We start from the raw sequence: 7,608 nt of genomic DNA, 5'->3' as shown, positions 1-7,608 counted from the left end.
ATATATAAAGAGAATATTCTGATAAAGTTATATAGATATTCCTTACATTAACACAAATATCCATACATACAGGTATTGGAGAATCTCACCTCATTCTTTTAGTTGAGCATTGTAACCTTGTTTTCACTGTAAAATCATTTGACCCTGTAGATCCTGCTTTTTCACATGACCGAGTCAAGGCAAATTGCCATATGAGAGTAGAATACTTTTCCAATCTTTCCTTATTCTTTCTTCACCATTCAATCATTTCCTTTAGCTACTCAGTGACTATCCTTCTGTTCAAGTGTCTCACAACTTACTTTCTTTAAACAAAGATCTTACAGATGTTATGAGTATATTACTGACTCCCACCACCCTATAGACTTCCCTTTTGAAGAGAGCTAAAGTGTACTTGTTGCATTCAAGTGACAATTGATTTTCCAGTATAATTTCGTGCATATATTGAAACAGAAGTTTTTCTACTATTTCTTAAATAAATGCCATGCTAGGTGTAAGACCAATTCAAGGTCTGCAAGTTTGCTGGGCTACACAATGCTTTGAAAAATAAAACAATTATAACTTAAAATAGCTTTATTCTCTTTTAAATCTAGAAATTTTTGTGTATTGCCATCTTAACCTTCTAAACATGTCTTGTTTCCACTAGTTTGTGGATAGTCATTTTCTTCTCCAATTAACTGGGAATCTTTCAAGCATCTAGCACAGTAGTGGCTTGATAAATACATGTTGATGAAGCTACCCTACCACCACGATAACCAGCCTAAATTGTCACTTATGGTTCCTCAACAAGGATGTCTAATTGCTTTCAATTATCTTAGCCCGTGTCTACCCAAGCAAAATGAAGCGATGAGTCCAGCAACTGTCTAGTGTTTGTGATCAATATAGAAATTCAATATGGATAATTAAGGTACCCCCACCCCCTACTCACTTTTTCTTTAGAACACTTTTTCTTTTCACCAGAATTGTTCACATAATTGACCCAAATGTCTATTTTATTTTGCATCACAGACACAGGTCTGTAACTAGTCTAACAGACCATGGTAAAAAGAATGGTCAGTGCAATTCACAGATAGATCACCATCTAATTCATGCATCTGAGATGCTTTTAGATAAATCAAGCTGACTGGCCTTGAAAAATTCCATTGATTAGTTCTGTCTCTCCAAAGATCTGCAGGACCCAATACGGTCTTGACATCACTGTTGCTGCATAGTTTCATATTCGCCATTGTTCTCAGGGCCAGTATTTGAACATTCATCAAAAGAAACTTGTAGAAGTTAACTGATTAATTTGGAATTTGAATTGTGTAAGTCGCCAACAGAAACATTTTAGACTTCAAATGCAAGCATGTAGTGTTTAGAAGCGGACAGTAGAAGTAAAAGTCAAACTTTTACTAATGTCTAATGTAATCAAGGTGCTAAAGAAACTGGTCTAATTTTATTAAGGGAAAATATTCTTTATCAGTAAACACTTCCTATGAATTATTGCAATCTATGTGTATCAATAATAAAAATTTATAAAACATTATTGTGTGCCTTAATTTCAAATATTTTATAAATATCCACATTTTAACACTTGTATTTTCAGTATATTTCCTATCTCAAATTATGTCATTTATATTGATCAAGTTTACTGGACCATGTGATTATCGTTTTATTTATTTTTTAATCTTCCTGCTTTTTCTGATCAGGTTAGTTACAAACCAGATTTTTTTAGAAGAAGATTGATTGATAAATGCAGTTGCACTTTTAAGAAGAGATTTGAGTATGAGTGCTTCAAAAATAAAAACAGTAATGGTGAAAAATTGCTGGAAAGAAGAAAGTAAAACATAAAATGAAAAATGTGAGCAGACTGAATATGCTCTTTCTTCTGCCTGTGTCTATGAAGAATATTTTGGAAATATATTTATTTATACTTGGCTCTCCAAACCTTTTCTGTTTCTGTGGAAAAAATTGTTTACATGCTTTTTGGCTATCTCTGGCTTTGCAATAGTATACTTTAACGGCATCTTTCTAGAAGAATTTCTTCATTGTGTGATATATATCATTTTATAAGTAAAAATCCCAATAACCTCAGGAACACACATGAATCCATTTTGATATTATATTATTAAATATTTGTTTCACTGATTAAACAATAACACCATATATACACACACACACACACACACACACACAATTTTAGCACTATGAGACTATCCTGTGATCTTCAGAACAAAGAAAAAGCCACCACCACCACCATCTCCTTAGTCATACTCCGGGCCCTGTGTTGGAATGAGAGGGAGAAATGGAGGAATCTGTAGAATTTGGACATATATAAGTTTGCATGTTTTAAAATAATCACAGCTTTTCCATTATTTTTCACATTAAAGTGCATTATCATTAAATCATGTCATTCAACTAAAAATCCTATGGAGTCTGAATCATATTGTGGTGGAAATGTAAAGGATTCATGCTGTTACTTCCTGGCTTACTCAAAGGCGATGATTGAAACAGCATGAAGGGGTAGCCACTCATGCCCAGGGGTGAGGCTGGGAGTGGGAGGTTAAGTGGGTAAATCACTGCTTTAAATCTCAATTTTGCAAAATGCAAGCATAATTACAGGACCAAATAATCAACATTTCCTCTGACCTTATTTTGTAAAAGGCCTGTAGATATATCAATTTCAAGAGATGTGCAAGTGTATTTATAGAATAGCTTTTATTAAATAATTCAAAAACTATAAGACAATAAAATGAGTATGATATTTCATACATGGGTTTCAGATAGAGTCAGTACTTCGAATTTAAGAGATGCTCAGTTTTCCTGCAAAAATTTAAATGGGTCTCAAAATTTATTTAGAAATATTCATGGCATTTGTTTTAATTACTTTTTTAAACAAGATACAGAAGACACTATTTATGCTCTATAGATATGTACACTTGTGACACAGAGATTCTTACATAAAAACAGTTATGGACACTTCTATAATTTTTTGCTTTAAATTTAAGTATTCACAATATTTAATGACATATCAGAAATATTTGTGTCTAGAGGTCTTATCAAATATTGATCATACTAATTGTAAAGGAGAAAAGAATAAAATTTTAGATAATCATACCACTTACTCATGATTTCGTTTCTCCATAAATGCTTAATAGGTATTTATTAAAAAATTGCTAACTACCAGAAAATAAGGGATGCAATTTTTTTAAAAACTAAAATTTGTACCAGCTGCTCCTCAGACAAAGGACTATTATCTAGAATACATAAAGAACTGAAAACAATCAGTCCCCCCAAATATAAAGACCAGATTCAAAATGGGCATCTGAAATGAACAGATATTTCTCAGACAAAGAAGTAAAAGCAGCAAGTAAATATATGAAAAAATGTTCCACATCACTGGTCATTCAAGAGATACAGATGAAAACAACACTGAGATTCTGGCTCACCCCACAAAGAATGGCTATCAAAAAAAAAAATCACACAATAACAAATGTTGGTGGGGTTGTGGGGAGAAAGGAACCTTTCTCCATTGTTGGTGGTAGTGCAGACTGGTGGAACCACTACGGAGATACCTCAAAAAGATGGGACTAGGGTCCCATTTGACCCTGCCATCTCTCTTCTGGGTTTCTTTCCAAAAGAATTAAAAGAATCATACCAAAGTGATAGATGCATACCCATGATTATAGCAGCACAGTTTGTAATAGCTAAAACTTGGAAACAGCCCATCTGCCCATCAGTTGGAGATTGGATAAAGAAGATGTGGTTTTTCTATATTATAAAATTTTTATTGTTTTCATTCTTACAGACACATTAAGACACCAAATGAATGGACAAAGAGCAAAAGTGAAGTCTAATTCAGATAATTTTTAACTACATGGTAAAGATGTTGTTATTGGAACACTGAGATCATGTCCTGTCCCATGGTGTTGAAGAGTGAAGCCTTGGATAGAGGAAACAGGGAGCAAAGAAATTTATTTAAAAGATACAAAGGTAAGGAAATAAAAGATATAAAGGCAAGAAAGTAAATCTTTCACTAACCTTCAGGGATTCTGAATATGATATCCATAAGAGCTCTCTGTCTATGGGTTTTTAAAAGGTTTAGAAGGGAGCTCATATTTTACAACATCTCTAAATTACTTATAATACCTAATACAATTTAAATACTATATAAATAGAGAATAATGATTAGAAGAATAAGCCTGCACATTTCCAGTACAGATGCAGAATTTTTCAAATATTCTTTATTCACAGTTGTTCAAATCCAAGAACGAGGCAACATGGATAATGAAGAAGAACTTTATGTTATAGAGAAATAATTAATCAACTGTATAAAAATTGATAATGTTTTCAGGAGGAATAAAACTATATAATGAACAAATGATTTAGCAGAGTGGAAGTTGTTGATTATATGGTGTGGCAGTCCAGCTGTCACAACACGAACATACCTGAGTTGGGGAGTGAGGATTGAGAAAGGAAAGAACACTCAATCCTGAGTGGAGACCAAGAGAAGTCTGATTTATTTCACAGAAACAGCTCCTTTTAAAGGCACATCAACAGAAAGCACCTGACTCCTACAGATAACATCAGATCTTTGGCTATCCAAGTTTCTCCCATGCAGGGTCAAAAACAAGTTTAACCCATGCAGTCTTTAAAAAGGAACAAATGTTAACAAATGCTAACATCCTGACCACACATTGTGTCAATGCCTTGATTATAAAGAAAGAAGTTATCTTTCAAATGTCAATTGCCAGTGGGCCATGACTGGCTCCCACATTTCCCCCTTTTTATTATATTTAGAGCAGGGACTTTCCCTGTTCAACAGAAAGACTGTGTCTGTCTTAGGAGAGAAATGTCCAGAGAAATCCCTTACCCATCATCAAGCCATGAGAAATGAAATACTCATGCTCTGTCTTAGGTTGGATATTTCTCCACAATTCTCTTACCTATCTTTGACTACCAGCCTCTGCAGGGGTTATACCATGGGTTGTGAAGGTTTGACATGTAGTTTTCTCTACCTCTACCCACATTTGTAACCCTTGATCCTCATACCAGGACTCATTAATTTTTACAGGCATCATTACAAAGGGAGGTTGTCTCAAAACCATCACAGAATGAAAGGAAGTCATCTCTGAGAATATACAATTGGTCAATTTACAATTAAAATAGCTGTTATATTCATCATCAGTTTCATAAACAATCTCTATATATCCTACTAATAACATATAAGGAGCATTGACACAAGACATTATTCTCTTTTTCTTTTGTTTTTTGCCTTGAGATAACACAGTATTTATGGTATTTCATATATTAGAGGCCCCATGCCAAAAACATTCAAAACTAAGGTTAGTAACTTTGACATCTGATCATAAATGTGTTTCTCCCAATGCAGCAGCAAGTTTTCAAATGTTGCTTTGAGAAAAACCTGAATCTATTTACCAAAGTCCTGCAGATAAGCTTAAGTCTGTGGAATTTCGAAGTGACCAGTCCAAAACTTTCGAGATGTGTCATTAAATAACCTTTCCTGAGGTATAGTAACACAACATATTTTCCATAAAATTGTAGTATTAAGGACTGTGGAGGTTCGCCAGTCCCATTAAATCCTTGTTCTGAATAAAGGGATACTTTTTGCTTTTTGGAATGAAATTTCCGCTTGTGCACCGAGATACATCCTGCAGTTTTCTCTGCTGCTTCAGTGTTGGGATCCCAATCCAGTCTCCTCAGTGGAAACCCAGCTTCAAGCTGTTCAGGGTTAGTGGTAGGTCTATAAACATATCTGTAACCATAAGTAGGTGGAGCAGAAGAGAAGGGAGAATACCTGGACCAAAAGGTTATTATCATAAACAATATGCTGGAAAACGTGCATGGTCAAACAATATAAATACATTTTGTATATCAGAAAAGTAGCAATAATAATTATTATAATTATATGAAATCTTATGTCCTGTGATGTAGCTTTGTATTAACAGGATCTTCCTTTTTTTTTTTTTTTACAGAAATTATATTTTGAAGATAACCATCATAAACATGTTACAATAACATATTTAGAATTCAGCCTTTTGATGATAACCAATGTAAACATTTTAAACATATTTAACAAGGTGTGTCTTTTACAAGGCTATGAAAATTATTTGGGTGGCTCCCATTAGTGAACAAAGATCAGAATAAATTTTCTGAGTAGCTGCTTCTTTATTTACCAACAGGAGTGTATCCAAACTTAAAGGTTTATATTTAATTATCTTTTAAGTTTTTTATTTGATCCTATAAAGCCAGGTTGTAGAAATCAACAATCTATTTGGATTTGATGTCATTTTGATCAAAAACATAATCAGACAAACACTTTTGAACACTTAGACAAACATATAAGACAATTTAAAGGAGTGCGCTTAGATGGCTTTGGCCAATTGAATTACAAAATCTTTTAGTTATGACTAGTCAAAACTTTTGCAGGTCAAAATTAACAAAGATCTCTTAGGGTTAAAGGAATGAAAACTCTTCTTGACTGTAAATGTAAACCTTTTATAACAAACTTGAAACCAACAAGCAAACATAAATAAATGATTTCCACACACCTTCTCTATATACTTAGGCCTTCTGGTCTTGCATATCTTTCTTTACCTGTTTTTAACAAGATGAACATACAAAAACCTTTCATGTCAAAAGTAAAACTCTTACTTATAGCTTTCCTAATATTTTTTCTGTTTCATTTACTATTAAACTTCTGTAACAAACTTCAGTTTAAAGTATCCTTTTTCTGTTTTCAGATTGTTACATCTTAAAATTTGACTGGCTGCCAATAGAACAGTATTAACCTTGAGTTTTTAGAAAAGAGTAAGTTAACCCTATAATCACAGTTTAAGAATTTGCAATTCACAAGAAGTGTTACCAAAATTAAATAGTTTTTACTAGCAGCTGACTGTCACAGAGCAGTTTGATCAACTCCTAGGCTGGGTTGTTCTGAAATCTCTTTAATTATGGAGAATCCAAGGTCAACTGCAGTCCAACAGACCTCCTGGAAATGACTTAAAATCAAGGTGAGGAGGGTAGATGAGCTTCTTTTCATCCTGTCAGAAAATACAAAATAAGCGAGCAGACAAACAAGGAAACAAAGGAGTCCAAATAAGATATAGGACCAAGGCTAATGAAAACCAAACCAAAAGTAGAACCAGAGGTCTCATGAGCAGTTTCCTCTAGATTTTTTTTTAAACCAAAAGGACAGTGTCCTGACCAAGGCGTTTGGGAGGTCTCCCAGCCCCTGTGGCACGGATTCAATTAGCAGATCTGCCTGGATCTCTGGGCCTCCAAAATGATCCAGATCACAAATTACCAGTTAACAATTATCAGACATTAACAGGAAGAGCAAGACACAGAAGCAAAACAAAAAGAACAAGCACTCACTGATTGGTTTGTAAAGTTTAAGTGCTCAATGCAGTAGGGGTCTTTTAGGGGCAGCTTCGATCTCTAGCAAGCATCTCATAATTAGCATTTAACCCTCTCTGTGTCCTATTTAATTTTACTGTTTTTTTGACACTGTTTTCCAAATTCAGTCTTCTACAAAAGGAAATTGCCCCACCAGGCAAGCTTTAGCTATTTGTTTTCAATCAAAAGGAGGTAAAGCATCAGTTGTCAGAG

Source organism: Fukomys damarensis, unplaced genomic scaffold (assembly GCF_012274545.1).
Source record: "Fukomys damarensis isolate Sample0158 unplaced genomic scaffold, DMR_v1.0_HiC HiC_scaffold_3, whole genome shotgun sequence".
Classification (NCBI taxonomy): Eukaryota; Metazoa; Chordata; class Mammalia; order Rodentia; family Bathyergidae; genus Fukomys; species Fukomys damarensis.
Note: the sequence above shows the minus strand (reverse complement) of the source record.